Source organism: Ziziphus jujuba, chromosome 3 (assembly GCF_031755915.1).
Source record: "Ziziphus jujuba cultivar Dongzao chromosome 3, ASM3175591v1".
Lineage (NCBI taxonomy): Eukaryota > Viridiplantae > Streptophyta > Magnoliopsida > Rosales > Rhamnaceae > Ziziphus > Ziziphus jujuba.
This window is the reverse complement of record NC_083381.1, coordinates 21,476,375-21,494,247: the sequence shown is the minus strand read 5'-3', so window position 1 is coordinate 21,494,247 and position 17,873 is coordinate 21,476,375. Positions and strand designations below refer to the sequence as shown.

Below are 17,873 nucleotides of genomic sequence, written 5' to 3'. Positions count from 1 at the left end.
AAGGCCATGGACCCAGCTCAAATTCTATATTCATATTCTACGCTCAAACTCTACAGCTTTTAGTTAAAAACGTTTTTTTTTTCTTTTTCAGTTAATGTTGTGTAATACATAGAACTCATTTAACCAAGGATGGTTCAAATTGTCTCATGTTTCAGTTAATTTATCTTATGAACTTTAGAAACGAATTAGTATATATATATACAGTCCGTCAATGGTGCGGACGGTCTTCATACGTCCACAGTATTTGTGACGGTTTTTTATAGTATTGGTAACGATTTTCTAAAAAACCATCGTTAATACTATAAAAAACCGTTGCTAATACTGCGGTCCTCATGCGGACCGTCTTCACCATAGAATTTCCGTATATATATATATATTTGGTGTTATCGTTTAATTTTAATCAATTTTGATCCAAAAATAGTGATGGAAATTTTCCTTCACTGTGATGAAAATTTAATGCCTCGAAACCAATAGCAGCATGGAGTGCATTGAATTTCTATAGGAAATACAGACAACAAAGTAAATATGTTTAACATACTGGCTCAATGTTCTTCGGTTAATTAGTACCTAACAAAATTCATGCAGTAATTAGCCACTTCCTCTAAGCTTCACTTTCAATTAATGGTTGTCCGAAGAAAGATTTCGATTTTCAACAATATTATGTTACTCAAACACTCTATAAACATGTGAACCTTCAGAACATTGGCGCAGTGAGTCTCCCTTTCCTTATGACTCTAAATCCAGAACATTGAACATCCACAAAAACATAGCTTGATTTTAGTCAAAAGCTTTGCATGAGCTTCATCATATCTGAGGAATAAAGATAGGAATTTGGCTCTGTGGTGCATACCGGGGCAAGTTTTCCTGCTTCTAAGAGATAATAAAAAATTGGAAATATAAAAAAGAGGACTGCATGCTATCAATAAAGCTAGTTGATTCCTCTGTTTCTTCATAATTAAGCAAAAGCAGAAAAAAAAAAATGCAGAAACAATAAAATTTCTTTCAAAATGTAACATTGTTTGATAATGTTTTATAATACACCATATATTAGAACTCATTCAACCAAGGATGGTTCAAGTTATCTCATGTTCAATCAATTTGTCTAATGAATTTTACGAGTATATTTTTTGGTGCTATTGTTTTAATTTTTATCAATTTTGATCTAAAAATAGTTATGATTTAAGCATTTATTGTTTACATAAAAAAATCAATATAAATATTAGATGGTTAATTTATTTGATTGAAAGCAAAATCCCTGGTCATGTCAAGTAATTATTCATCTCAAATATTATTACTAAAAGGAAATAATATAACAACGTATATCAGACATATTTTTCAATATAGTATATATGTACTACAACAAAATAAAAATAATAAATTAAACCATCGCTTCAGACTCCACCTACTTATTATTTTCCCCATGAGACTGTTAGTGAAGTTAAAATTCTCAACTGCAAGATCAAAGGATGATAAAAAAAAAAAAAAAAAATCAAAATTTCTCAATAATCATTGCCCACGAGTAGAACACAAAATTTTATTTCTAAATTATAAATCTATATATTTGGTAATAATTTAATTGTGTGTGGCAACAGATAAACATTTTAATAACCAAAATGTTATTTATCATGTTCCATAACAATTTAAATAGTTATGATTAAAATGTTTATTTTTAAAATTTTCAAATAAAATATAATTAAATTAAATATTTTTAATTAAAAATTTTCATATAAAATAGTAATGATCACCGATAATAAGAAATAGTAAATATTTTTTTAATAAATAATATTTTAGCTTTTATATTTTATAATCACAATATTTTATTCTATGACAAATAGTGGTACTCTTCATTGTTTTTGGTGGTATCAAACGCAATGATTATATCAACATATAATCACGCATGTGTTATGATCAATATAATAATTGATTATCTTTTTTTTCTAATTTTCAATGTTTAAATTAAATGCTTTTAAATATATAATTTTTTTCATATATATATATAGATATTAATATATCTAGAATAATTAACCATATAAGGTGCACATATATTATAAAAAAATCAAATTGAAATGAAAATGATCTAAATTATATACTTATTTTATAAAATCAAAATATCCGAACCGAATCATAACTATATATATATATATATATATATTTCAATAAGTGTCGGCAATATTAATAGTTCCCCTCCCATCTTTCTTCTTTCCATCCTTTTATGCTTCCTCCCCAGCGGAGCCTTTTTTGAACCACTGAAACTGCTTGTCCCTCTGCTCCTCTCTACAGCTTTTTATATCATTTCTCCACACAGATATTATTTCCTCTTATCTCTCCTGTCTGCTTGTCTTGTGGTTGATATAAGTGTCGCCTTATCTCTCCACCTACTATTTGGGGCCCATTTCACTGACTGTTGCTAATTTATTCTCAGGACCCTATATTTACTGTTATTTGGCTCGTAGTCCTACTTCTACAGAGATAAGACTTTTGTTCTTCTATTGGACCCTTTGTATTGACTGTTTTACCCTTAGACATGGATATGGTGGAGCTATTTATTGGTGTGTAATTTGGGGAATTAACACTAATTTTGGTGGCAGGCTCATCTTACTAAATAAATTCCTTGATGATGATTCTCTTAAATGAGAAGTTGATTTCTTTTAATGGTTTTTCTATTAACTTATATAGTTTTATTTTTGTATGAATTCGTGTGTCTATATATAATTAATATTTTGAAAATTATCTTCTAATTTATTTTGGAAATTATGATGGTATGAACGATAAAAGTAGAATTCACATTCATTAATTATTTGGTTTAACATTTTAACTTCTTTTTAAAAAATATTTTTTAATATTAAAATTCTAATATGGACTCGTGTAGGTCTCATTCTTAATATATATATATATATATATATCGGCATATTCTCCAAATAAACTGAGAGAATATTTACAGTAACATTTATATATAATGAACGTTTCATTGAACAAATTTATTAAAGTCTGATTTCAAGTGTTTGACTTAGCCTTGAACGTTGAATATTGAGAGTTAAGGTAATTGATGATAAGAAAGGAAAAATGGATGTATACCCTCCAATGAATAACAAACAAAAATAGCAACAAATTTAAAATAAATACTAACAAACAAAAATAGACTGCGCCACCGGCAAGCTAATAATGGACATAAACCAAAATAACCAATTATACCAACTACGCTCTTCAATATACATTTTCCATCTTTAGAATAAAACCAAATTACAATAACTAAAGGATTCAGTTTTGTTATTTTTCATGAGGTGACGATTACCTTTTGAGTTTCATTTTAATTTCGGATATTTAATTATATTTTTTAATATTAAAATCCTAAAAATGAACCATTTATGATAATCATTTTAATTGTTATATGATATATAGGATCATTGTTCAACAATGATGAGAAGTAGGATTTTTCTAAAAATATTTGACACTTAAATAGTAACAATATTAATAACAATAATACCTATCATAAATATAAAATTCCAACTGGTGGAGTGTGTCGTTTTCATATAACATATTTATTTTTTCCACGGCCAATAATCTTACAGGATTGGCTCATATACCAATCTTAAGTTATCTCTCTCACTCTCTTTGATCGATAAATATGGAACTTTAGAAATGAAATTTAGTGGATGAAATGAAAGCTGAGAAAGATACTTGTAATGTGGAAAATGAGAGTTGCAGCGATAGGTGGAGGGATTAGTGGGCTGCTTTCAGCTTATATTCTTGCCAAAAATGGAGTGGAAGTTGTTTTGTATGAGAAGGAAGATAACTTGGGAGGCCATGCGAAAACTGTAACCATTGATGGTCTTCTTTTGGACTTCGGTTTTCATAGTCTTCAACACTGTAAATTTCTCGGCTCTTGTAAATGGAATTAATTTCACACACATTTACAAATACATATTTATATATATGAATAGGAGACTGACTATACATACTATATATGTTTTAGTATGATATACAAGGTGATAAATTAGTCTTTGGTGGAAACAATGTTGGGTTTAACTCATTGTTGATGAAATTATGAAAATAGGAATCTCATGCAGGTAACTTGTCCAAATTTGGTGGAGTGGTTTGAGAGCCTTGGAGTTGATATTGAGAAATCGGATATGTCATTCTCAGTGAGTTTGGACCAAGGAAGAGGATGCGAATGGGTGGTCGAAATGGTTTGTCAAGTTTGCTTGCACAGAAGAAGAACCTCTTAAAGCTTTCCTTTTGGAAAATGCTTAGAGAAATTTTCAAGTTCAAGGATGATGTAACTAGGTGTTGAAATATAAACTTGATTTTTTTGGGTTATTATTTTGTGGGCCTTGGTTACTTGGGGTCCAAGTTTTTTTAGAGTCCAAGTTTTAGAAACTTCTTTTAGGTTAATTTTATAGTGTTTTATGTAGGTAGGATTAATTATTAGTATAAATATTGTTATGTTTTTTTTTTCTTGTGTGTGCTGAAAAACCCAAAAACGGTTGAGAACCATTAAATAAACTAGTAGCAATTATCATTTTTTTTCCTTTCTTCTGGTGTTTGCATTCTATTTTGCTGCTTTGTTTTTATTTTTTGCTTCTGGTTTTTGTTTTCATTCAACAAAGTGGTATCAGAGCCAGGTTTTTGCGTGAACAATGCGTACGTAAACAGTACCATAAATAGTATCTGCGTGAACAGTCACATGAACAATAGTTGCATGAATAGTATCTGAGAAAAAAAAAAAAAAGCCAATAATGGTATGGTTCCCTTCCAAGTTCCAACACTCAATAAGAATAGCTATGTCATTGGAGCAGCTCTTGGGTTCGTTGCAAGCTTATGAAGAAAAGAAAAAGAAGAAAGAAGGAATAGTGGAACAATTGTTCAAGACCCAAATTGATGCAACTAAAGAGGAAACCAGCAGTGGTCACAATGATTGAAGCCAACAAGGACAAGGCCATATGCGAGGACGTGGCAGCAGGCAAGGACCTGGACGGGGCTGGAAGTTTGGTGATGACCACAACAGCAACTTTCAAAGAGGGAGAGGATCAACAAGAGGCCGTGGGAGAGGTTTTTCAACACCAAGGTATGATAAGTCCTATGTGAAGTGCTATAAATGTGGAAGATTTGGTCATTATGCTTTTGAATGTAGAACTCCTGGTCATAATAAAATTGAAGTGAAGGCAAATTATATCGAAGAAAAAGGTCAAGAAGAAGGCACATTGCTGCTGGCTTACAAAGACAGTGAGAAAAGTGAAGACAACAAATGGTACTTAGATACTGGTGCCAGTAATCATATGTATGACAAAAAAAATATATTTTTGGAGCTTGATGAAACTGTGAGTGGTAGTGTATCATTTGGAGACGAATCCAAAGTAGCAGTGACGGGCAGATGTAGCATTCTTATTCGGTTAAAGAGTGGAAAGCATCAATTCATATCAAATGTGTATTATGTGCCAAGTATGAAGAGTAATATCTTGAGCTTAGGACAACTCTTAAAGAAAGGTTATGATATTCACCTAAAAGATCATAATCTTTGTATAAGGGATCATGCAAGTAATTTGATAGTTAAAGTGCCAATGTCAATAAATAAAACGTTTAGGTTCAACATTCAAAGTGACAGTGCCAAGTGTCTTAAGACATGTTATAAGGATGGGTTTTGGCTTTGGCATCTTCGGTTTGGACATCTCAATTTTGGAGGTCTTGAGTTGCTTTCCAAAAAAGAGATGGTGAGGGGATTACCTTGCATTCGTAATCCGGATCAAGTGTGTGAAGGTTGCTTACTTGGAAAGCAATTCAAGAAAAGCTTTCCCAAATAGACAACCTCATGTGCTCGAAAATCGCTGGAACTTATACATGTTGATGTGTGCGGTCCAATGAAGCCAAGTTCACTTGGTAAGAGTAACTATTTCCTTCTTTTCATTGATAATTTTTCAAGAAAGACGTGGGTATATTTTTTGAAAGAAAAATTAAAGCTGTTTGAGAATTTTAAGAAGTTTAAGGACCTTGTTGAGAAGGAAAGTGGCTGTTTGATCAAAGTTATGAGATCCGATAGAGGAGGAGAATTCACATCAAATGAATTCCAAAAAAATTATGAAGATCATGGAATTTGAAGGTTTCTAACGGTGCCAAGATCCCCTCAACAGAATGGTGTGGTAGAAATGAAGAATAGAACAATTCTTAACATGGCAAGGAGTATGCTCAAAAGCAAGAAATTGCCGAAAGAACTTTGGGCAAAGGCAGTTGCATGTGATGTTTATTTATCCAACCGGTCTCCAACAAGAAGCGTGTGGGGAAAAACACTGCAAGAAGCATGGAGTGGTAGGAAACCGGGTGTTTCTCATCTAAAAGTGTTTGGAAGCATAGCTCATGCACATTTACCTGATGAGAAAAGAAGCAAATTGGATGATAAAAGTGAGAAGTATGTCTTCATCGGCTATGACATAAACTCCAAAGGGTACAAGCTCTACAATCCAAAGAGTGCGAAAATAATAATCAGTCGAGATGTTATATTTAATGAAGAAGAAGAGTGGAACTGGGAATCACATGATGCAAGCTATAATTTTTTCCTATATCTTGAAGAGGAAGAAGTGGAACAGCTAGGAATGGAGCTAATGAGAGAGGAGCCGATTGCCCCACTAGCTTCACCAACCGCAGGTCTTCAAGAAGGCGGGAGTTCAAGTGAAAGAGCTCCATGGTTTAGGAGTTTACAAGAGATATATGAGGTAACCGAAAACCAAGATGATCTCACATTGTTTTGTTTATTTGCTGATTGTGAACCCGTGAACTTCCAAGAGGCAAATGGAAGACAAGAATTGGAAGAATGCCATGGATGAGGAGATAAAAGCAATCAAGAAGAACGAAACATGGGAACTAGCTTTACTTCCATAAAGATCCAAGGCTATTGGTGTAAAGTGGACGTATAAAGCCAAGAAGAATGCCAAAGGAGAGATTGGAAGGTACAAGGCAAGATTAGTAGCAAAAGGCTATAGTCAAAGAGTTGGAATAGACTATGATGAAGTATTTGTTCCCGTTGCTCGACTAGAAATGGTAAGATTGATTATTTCTTTGGCAGCTCAACATGGTTGGAAGATACATCAAATGGATGTAAAATCTTCCTTTCTAAATGGGTTTCTTGAAGAAGAGGTTTATATTGAGCAACCACAAGGATATGAAATCAAGAGACAAGAAGACAAAGTTTTAAGGTTAAAGAAAGCACTTTATGGGTTGAAGCAAGCACCAAGAGCTTGGAATGCTAGAATTGACAAGTATCTCTAAAAAAGGAATTTTATCAAGTGTCCATATGAGCATGCTCTTTACATTAAAATTAAAAGAGATGATATATTGATTGTGTGCTTGTATGTAGATGACTTAATTTTCACGGGCAGCAATCCAAGTATGTTTGCCGAGTTTAAGGAGGAGATGATGAGAGAGTTTGAGATGACAGATATTGGGCTCATGTCTTACTATCTCGGCATTGAAGTAAAGCAAGGATGTGAAGGCATTCTAATTACTCAAGAAGGGTATGCTAAGGAGGTACTTAAGAAGTTTAAGATGGATGATGCAAATCCGGTTGGCACACCAATGGAATGTGGAGTTAAGTTATCAAAGCATGAGGAAGGAGAAAGAGTGGATCCAACATTTTTGAAGAGCTTAGTTGGAAGCTTAAGATATTTGACGTGTACAAGGCCGGACATTTTCTATGTAGTAGGAGTTATAAGTCGTTACATGGAGAATCCCATAACAACTCATTTGAAGGTTGCAAAAAGAATTCTTAGATACCTAAAAGGTACAACAAGTTTTGGTTTGTATTATTCAACTTTCAATGATTACAAGCTTGTTGGATATAGTGATAGTGATTGGGGTGGAGACAAAGATGATCGTAAAAGCACAAGTGACTTTGTATTTTATTTGGGAGATACAGCTTTTACATGGATGTCAAAGAAGCAGCAAACTGTTACTCTTTCAACATGTGAAGCGAAGTATGTAGCTGCCACCTCATGTGTTTGTCATGTAATTTGACTTCAAAACTTGTTAAGGAAGTTGGGTTGTCCATAAGAAGAACCAACCAAGATATATGTGGATAATAAATCAGCAATTACCTTGTCCAAGAATCTTGTTTTTCATGATCGAAGTAAACATATTGATACACGTTATCATTATATTAGAGAGTGCATTGTCAAAGGAGATGTACAGCTGGACGTGAAGTCTCAAGATCAAGCAGCTGATATTTTTACCAAGCCTCTCAAGCATGAAGTCTTTGTTAAATTGCGAAGTCTCATAGGAATAACTAATCAAGTTTAAGGGGGAGTGTTGAAATATAAACTTGATTTTTTTTAGGTTATTATTTTGTGGGGCCTTGGTTACTTGGGGTCCAAGTTTTAGAAATTTCTTTTAGGGTAATTTTATGTTGTTTTATGTAGGTAGGGTTAATTATTAGTATAAATATTGTTATGTTTTTCTTTTTGTGTGCGCTGAAAAACCCAAAAACGGTTGAGAACCATTGAATAAACTAGTAGCAATTATTATTATTTTTTTTTCCTTTCTTCTGGTGTTTGCATTCTGTTTTGCTGCTCTGTTTTTATTTTTTGCTTCTGGTTTTTGTTTTCATTCAACACCAAGTACATATTCTACATTGTACTTACAATTAAGCAAAACTCTGTGTGTTACAATTAAAATGCAGTTGAGCTTGCTGAATTTTGTATCATTTACTTTTGTTTCCATTCTTTGGACCTTATTATGTTTTCCTTTTCAGTGACCTTGAGATACTTGAGAACAACCCAGACATTGATCGCAATGAAACTTTAGGACAGTTTGTTTCATCTCATGGATAGTCAGAATTGTTTAAGAAATCTTATCTTGTGAGGATTCACTCAAACATTATACTGTTCTTTTCATTTTCTCATTTGTTAAGTTGGTAGTATATGTTAAACATGTCATAGTACTTCTATAGGTTCCAATTTGCAGTTCAATATGCTCCATTCCTTCAGAAGGGGCTATGAGCTTTTCTGCTTCCTCTGTTCTTTCATTTTTCCATAGTCATTATCTATATCAGGTACATATTACTTCTATCACAAGAAAATGTTTCAGGGCAAATAACAATTACAAGTTTTAAGTTTTCTAGAGCTCCAGATTATTATTTGAATTGAAGCTTAATTTTGTTTGTCTGTTTATGTTGCAGCTTTTTGGGAGTCCTCAATGGTTAGCAATTAAAGGGCAATATTATGTGAAGATGGTGCTGATTTGTTGTTTTTGACCAAATTAAGTTTCTAACCGTTTATCGCTACTTTAGAATATTCTAACATGCTTGCATAGTTACTTCTTTTCATTTTAAATTAGAACTAAATTCTAATTCAGGTAAAACAAGAGCTGGAGAGCAGAGGTTGTCGGATAAGAACAAGTTGCGAGGTCCATAAGATTTCAACAAATGAGGCCGGTAAGTACTGCTCAATAGCATGGCTTTCTCAGGAGATGGTTAGAAACATTTTCGAGCCACCTTTTAACGTATACTTGACAAGGCTTAGCAGGTTGCACAGTTCTCTCTGGAGATGGTTCGGAAGAAGTGTATAGCTGATGCATATTGGCTGTCCATGCCCCTGATGCCATGGGAATACCAGCCGACCAAGCTACTTCTGATGAACTCAGAGTACTTGGTGCTTTCCAATATCTCTATAGGTATGATTTCCTATCCAATTATCACAAATATGATGGATTGCTGCACCTATATGCATAGTGATTCTTTAAATCTCTACTGATAGTGATATTTTCCTTCATCGTGATGAAAATTTAATGCCTCAAAACCAAGCAGCATGGAGTGCATTCAATTTTATAGGAAGTAAAGACCACAAAGTATGTTTAACATACTGGCTCAATGCTCTTCAGGTTAGTACCTAACAGAAGTCATGTTCGACATACTCCCAATATGCGTGGGGAGTGATTAGGCTCTACCTGTAAGCTACACCATTAATTGGTTGTCCCAAGAAAGATTTCTATTATGCTCTATTTTGCATTAACCAGTCCCTGGAATCTTTGATCCTTCAGAACATAGGCAAAACGAATATCCCTTTCCTTGTGACCAACGGGCCAACCAGTCCCATCCATTGCTGCTTCAAAAGCTATGCTTGAGCTTCATCGTATCCAAGGAAAGAGAGGAATTTGGCTCTGTGGAGCATACCATGGTGAATTTCCCTGCTTGTGAGAAATAACAAAAATTGGAAACATGAAAAAGAAGAGGAATGGATGCAGTCAAGCTAATTGCTTCCTCTGTTTCTTGTTAATCAAGTAAAAGTAGATAAATGATGTGATGCAAACAAGCACAAGCAAGGCAATTTCCCTCAAAACTATAAATTTTGATGTCTAGGAATATGATGCATACATGGTTAGGAACTTGAATTTTGTTCTTCTTTTTTGTTTTTTGCGTGCTTCCAACACCCCCCCCCCCCCCCCCCCCCCCCCCCAATGTATAGGTCATTTTTATGTTCTAGACTACCTTAATGATCTTAACAGCTAATATGATTCCTATGTTTTAATGGTTTGTATTTGCTTCACAATTTCAGATTCTGCATGCCTATGCAATTTTACTTTCAGGTTATGGCGTCCATGAGGGTGACCTGAAGGTAGTTATTAGAATTTATAATTCTTGCAAACCGGTACAGATATAGTGATATATAAGTATCAAATAATGATAAATGCTTAATGGTACTTTTTCTTTGTTAATTGTCTAGGGAAATGATTATATCCCAGAAAGTCCTATTTCATTCTAATCGTCACTTTAAGAATCTATCAGATTTGTAGAATGCAGTTTGCTAGTAAGTTGTCATTTGCAGGCAGGAATTGCTTCTGCGCATGGTGTTCTAGGAGAAAGTTGTGCCCTTCTGAGCAACCCAAACCACATGGTACCTTCAGTGGTAGAAACAGGGGCACGCCTATTTTTACCAGATTTCTTGGACATTTTATCTCCCATGGATGTTTGATTTGAGTATGCTCGTTATCTGAAATCTGAACCAGTTACTTGCATAGTCGCTAGCTATGCAGGAGACAATGTAAAGGATAACCAGTTTCATTCCCCTACTGATTTGGTTCATTACATCCAAAAGTTTCTATTACATTTAAACACGGTGCAGAAGAATGATATTGAAGACTTTATGTTGTGATAGTTTATTGGAGGAAGGAGGCACTATTTTCACATTTGGGAAAACCACAAAAAGATGTTCTATAAAGACGGTTCTGAAAGTTCACAACCCACAGTTTTACTGGTAAGTATGCACTTTCTGCTGCTTTATGTTTGCCACTTTTCTAATGGGGTTAGCTAAGAAACAGTGCTCAAGTCATATGGTTTAAAGTTTAGGATTTGCAGATGCATATGTCAATGGAGATTGCTCTTTTGTTGATAAAGATGAAGGTCTTCTGCACCTTTTTGAGGTATAATATGGCTAAATTTTCCATGAAAAGTAATAATATTTCGGGTTTTTACTAACAATGAACATATATTGCAAATTCATTGTGCAGATTTTTATTGCCAACAGAGATGCAAAGCGTTCTGTCTCAAAGCCAATTAAGAAAAGGTATCCTTGTGTGTCTTAAGCCTGCACTGTGATGCTAATAGTAGCCATTTCCTGCATCTCATTAATTGATTATTTGCTTTCTCTTAGCTTGAGGGGATGGTGGACACCATTGTTATTCACAGCTAGTATATCATCAGCAATATACTTCTTTCAGCATGTTTCCAGGCAAAATACTATTACACAAGCTCAAAGGAACATCTCTTGTCATTATGACCTGGTATGTTAGCTTAAGCTGCAAGAATTAGTCTCCAATACTATGGTAAATTACCATATACCAAAAACTTAAAATGCTATGTAGCCGGTTTAACTTGTATACCAAGTTAATGCAATTAGCAACAATTTAGTTTTAAACTCATTCAACTACTACAAATTAATTAGTGAAAGTATGCCTGAGACTCTGAATTTTCAGTTTTTCTCTATGAGGAATTTCTTGGTCTTTAGATTCTGAAACCAATAAGTATCCACAAAGAAGCAGCTTCTAATTAGTTTTTGGTGTTTTTGCAGAGTAATGAACTTTTGCTTTGTTCTTGGGTGAAAAAATGCGATACTCCTGTGGTATACTTAAGGTAAGAAATATAATATTTTGATAGTTTACAAAAACACTAGCAATAAAACATACGGTTTAAAGGTTTAGCTTATATTTGTTTCCATGTTGAACTATTTCGTATAGACAAAAGACGAAGACTTGAACTCGGGGCAAAAGAGAAAGATCTCTATTCTGATTGAAAAAGTAAGTCTTGTTTATGAGCATTTCTGTCGAACTTTCTTTGTAAGATCTCTATTCTGATTGAAAAAGTAAGTCTTGTTTATGAGCATTTCTGTCGAACTTTCTTTGTCTTCATAAGAAGATTCCCAGAGTTTTCCTTCGTTATTTCAATATAGGCTAGAATTCAAAAGAAGCATGAAGTTCTTGAGATTGGATGTGGTTGGGGAGTCTTTGCAATTGAACTTGTCAAACAAACTGGATGCAAGCAGACCGGCATCACTCTGTCGGAGGAGCAACTGAAATTTGCAGAAAAAGAAAGTTGCAGATGCTGGTTTGTAGGTCTCAAAGTTACTCAATTTTGCATATAAAGACATCTCCTTAGTTTGTTATTTCTGCATTGTATAGTGTCCAGTTGTTCTTTTTTTTTCTTTCTTTTTTTTTTTTTTTTTGGCCATCTACTGGTTTAAGATCATCTAAACTTATTCAAACTATATGAACAATAATTTGAGCTGTAGTCAGAATATGTTGAAGTTTAACCAACTATATATTCTATCAGGACCACATTAAATTTCTTCTCTGTGACTGTCGCCAATTGCCTGATACATCTACATTCGACAGAATCATACCTTGGTGAGTACTACTTTGCCATCCAGTTTACATTAACAATTAATAAGACAAACTCCCAACAAGTTATAATACAATGATCTACGGATGGTGCATTTTTTAAGTGAGATGTTAGAACATGTTGGCCATGATAAAATGAATGACTTCTTCGGTTGCTGTGAATCTGTACTGGCAGAAGATGGGATTTTTGTTCTGCAGGTAAAATGAAATTGACCCTCTATCTTGTCCTAGTTTAGTTCAAAGTTGCCACAAGAAAGCAGTGTACTTTATGTTGCTAATGGTGATTATTATTTTACATAGTTCACTTCGTTACCGGATGATCGGTATGAGGAGCACATACGAAGTTCTGATTTCATCAAAGAGTATACTTTTCCTGGAGCTTGTATACCTCCATTAAGTAGGGTAACATCAGCTATGGCTGCTGCATCAAGATTCTGGTAAATAAAAAGTTTGTTTTAATTTCTCCAAATCTTTCATTAATCAATTTATGTTTTATTATAACAAAAATTGTTTAATGCAATGGTAGTGTGGAACACCTGGAGAACATTGGATCTCATTACTATAGAACACTGCGATTGTGGAGGAGCAATTTCTTGGAGAAGAGAAGGTATACAAAAGAAGAAAATAATTATGTATTCAATTTTAGTTTTGTCTAAATGAATTTAATGTAGGAAGCTATATAATTAATTTCCTCTAAAAGTATAGCAAAATGCAGCATTTTTTAAATTCACATTTTTTCTTGTTTTTGGATTCAATAAAAATTTTTAAAAAAATGATTTTCAGTTCTTATAAATGATTATATATTTTTTAATTAAATTCACGTTAAATGATTTTGAATGTCACATACCTAAATAGAAGTGATCTCTCCCCTAGTTTTGAAAAATCTGAAGCAATTTTCTTTTCATCTGCCTATTCATATTCAGGTCTTTTTGAGCTTCCTGGCTTGCAGAGAAATTAGAAGAAAGTTAAACAACAAAGAACTCATGTGCAATTAATTTTAAAATAACTAGTGGCAATGCCATTGTTTCCTCAAATAATAATTTCAAATTCCAATTCCTATATTTCTAACTTTAAAAAAAAAAAAAATTATATGACTCAGAATCTTATCAACAACCTAGATTTTTGATGTTTTAGTTTTTTATTAATTGTTTTGTTTGTAGCGAAATCCTTGCCCTTGGATTCGATGAAAAATTCATTCGGACATGGGAATACTATTTCGATTATAGTGCGGCAGGTTTCATGACTCGTACACTAGGAAATTACCAGGTATATAAAACATTAACTTCTGTATGTTAGTTTAACGAAATAAATAAATTAGTAAATAAGAATTTCTGCATGTTAGGCTATTGTCAAAAAGATCTCATACTTGCTTTATCTTTCCTTATTAATTTCATCAAATTCATTAATATGTTAACAAGTTATTCGCTATACAACCCATTAACACATTGATCTTTTTGATTGGACATGAGTTAATCATTAATACATCTTCCATTGGATCCATATATTCTGTATCATATTATATAAAATATTTTTTAATAAAAAAGGTAAAGAAAAAAAAAGGAAAAAAATAACATTGGATTTCACTTGTTATAATTAGTTAACATAATGGATTGATCCGTTATTAGTCCTATTTATATTATCTAAACCTAAATACTGAATTATTTGTATGGATTCGTATTATGTGAGATTTTGCTGGGCCAATGCTACTATTTTTGTTGAACTTGTTGTTTGAGGTGGAACCACTTCCCATCAACTTAAGTTTCGGAATTGGTGCTAGTTTAACATATATATATATATACATAAACACACATAATATTTTAATAAAAGTATTACTTGTGCTTTGTAGATTGTCTTTTCACGCCCTGGAAATGTTGCTGCACTTGGCTATCCACAAAAAGACTTTCCTTCTGCACATTGATTTTGTTTTTTTGGTTTACGTGGTCTTGTTTTTTTTTGGCAAAAAGAGCTTAAAATACAATCTTTTCTGCTTCAGAATTATTGTAATAAAGTAGATGGTTGATGTGTAGTCTATTGTTGTCTTCATAAAAATGATTAGTTTCTCTGAACTGTTGCTAACTATATATTATTCTAAACGTAAATTTCAGAAACATAATTTTTGCAGTTTTTAAATATTTATGTTGTATCTGTTAAATAGTTGCTAATGCCTATTTAATTTGCTTTTAACACAGTTGAGAGCTTGTTTGGGCTTCCAGCTACTTCTGGTCTTTGGATTTTAAAAAATGATATGATATTATAATCATCAAAATTGTCCGCAAAGATATTTGTCAATTCTCATCGAAAAAGTGAGTCTTTTTGTCTATGGCATTTTGTATAGAGGGAATCACTCTGTTCAAAGGGCAACTAAACTTGGAACAAAAGAAAGTTGCAAATGCAGGTCTTCAGGTCTTAAAGTTATTAATGAAATTTTTACATGATATCAAATATTAAATGGGAATTAATTTGTACTGAAGTCCGAATATGTTGAAGTTTTAATCAACTAATTTTATCTGTAACACATCAAATTTATTTTCTGTGACTATCACCTATTGCCAGATACATCTTGATTTATAGAATCATGTCTTGGTGAATGGTATTTTTCCAACAAATCTACATCAATTATAATGTGTTAAAGTTGGTGATTCGAATTCTTGTTGATCCGATCCAAAAAGCTCGGGATGCAACCTATTTGGTAAATTTATTTTGAGAGAAAAAAAATGGGCTCAGTGGTGGGCTACGGTTTCAGGCTGCACCTCCGTCGGTACAGACCTTTTTAATTTTTAAGCTTATTCTGTCCGTACAATATATATATATATATATTTATATTTGGAGTTTTTTTTTTTTCCCTTGTATGAAGGGAGTTTTACGGTTCTATTTACTCATCTTTTTTGTACCAATCTTTATTAATAAAAAATTTATCTTTTTTTGCTTGTAGTTTGTCTTTTTTTGCCCGTGATTTTTTTCCATCAAATCTGTATGTATTTTGTTTTATTATATTACTATTGTTATTGTTCTGATTTCGTAACACAATGATTTTTACACTGGTAACAAATTAATACAATGATCCTTGAGCGAGATATTAGAACATGTTGGACATCACAGATTACAAATTTGCGAATATCCGCACCATTAAAAAAGCAGATTGTGTTTTCCGGCGTTGGAAATGTTGCAGCACTTAGCAGTACTCCACAACAAAGCTTTCCTTCTGCATGTTGCTTCTGTTTATGCATAGTTATCATCATCATTTTTATTTATTTATTTATTTATTTTTCTATTCTTTTGAATCTTTCAATCGTTTTGTTGGCTTGACAATTCAAATTAATTACTACATTCTTTGATGCTTAAATAAATGCAACTGGAGCGTCAATTTGTTGGTGAGTTTATATTTCTTCCTTTATTTAATTTATCTATGCGATGCCTAATTTGCATGTACCATTCATTAGGAGTACATGCTCTGTTTTTTAGGAGTACTAGGCATGAGCCACGTGCAACGCACGTGGACCACCGTTTAATAGCGTTATGTACTGTTTTATTAATTTTTTGTTGTACATAAAATCAAACAATTTATTACTTGTAACAAAAATTTATTTGGGATTGATTTATAATTTATATTAAGTATTTTAAATTAAACTATCCATCTCATATAGGATCTTGCAGAAAAAAAAGAAAAAAAAGAACAAAAAAAAAAAAGAGAGGTCTATTATCAATATAACATGTTTATTATTAAAAAAATATATTTATGTGCGTTAATATTATTATCATTTGCTAGTCTATTTATACTGCTGACTTTGATAATATGAAATTGCTGGCTTTGATAATATGAAACTTATGGTTGTTTAAAAATAATTTATTTTATATAAATGGTAAAAAAAATAAAAATAAAAAATAAAAAAATAAAAAGAGAAAGTAGAGAGACGGAGAGAGAGTGTGTGTATCGTTCAGGAGCAGTAGCACACATGTCAAGCAGCAGAGAAAGAGAGTGTAACGCAAATATATATATATATATGTAGAGTACGTAGGAATTTCAGTAAAAGCTGATGGATATTTAGGTAAATTCAAAGGGGGAACAAAACTTTGTAACAGTGTAGGAGATTCCGGCTTTTATACATAGCTCTAGATGTGCCATGTGATGTCTAATATGTAGCAACATTTTATACTCATCTTAAAATAGTTACAATGAAGTTTGCTTCGGAAATGGAAACTCTTTTTTTTTTTTTTTGGGACTAAAATTATTGTTATTTATCTGTAAGATTTTCAAGTTAAACAAGACGTGCATGTACCATTCGTTAGGAGTATGTGCTCCGGTTTTTTCTTTTTTTTTTTTTTTTTAAATGGTGGATCATATAATTTGGTAACAATTTAATTATGGCAAAACATAACATTTTAATAACAGCATTTTGTACAGTCCCAACATTTTATTCCGTGACAGAAAGTCTTATTCTTCTAGTATTTGGTAGTATTAAAGGCATTAATGACAGTTTTATCAATTCATGCATGTGTTAAGATCGTATCCTTTTCTTTTTCCTTTGTAATTTTTTATTTTGATTGTGAAGATTAAATAATATGCTCATAATTTATTTATTTTCTTATTTTTCAACATAAATTCGGTGGCAGGCTCATCTTACTAAATAATTATTAGAATCTGCTTTTATATATTATGGAGTAAGGAAAAAAAAACTTTAGTCCGTTATAATGATTCTCTTAATTCAGACGTTGATTCTCGTAGACAGGAGAGGAGCCAGGAAGTTTAACTTGGGCTAGCCATGTAGAAGAAAAACAAAGTTTTAAACAAATATATTATATGTGAAATTAAAATTTTAATCTAAATGAGAAAACAAAAAAATAAAAACTTTAAAAAACTATAATGATATTTATTCATCTTGGTTTATAACTTCATAAATAAAAAGAAAAAAAAAACACAAATTATTCCTTGAGTTTTTATATATTATAGTAACAATTATATATGTATATTTTTATACATAGCAACTATCGATTACATGAAA

The 17,873-nt window shown here is 32.3% G+C and overlaps 1 pseudogene; it reads left to right on the top strand.

The window, feature by feature from the left end:
- The first annotated feature begins 3,683 nt into the window (after window positions 1–3,683).
- Window positions 3,684–14,791, top strand: LOC107422772 (uncharacterized; annotated as a pseudogene).
- The last annotated feature ends 3,082 nt before the right edge of the window (window positions 14,792–17,873 follow it).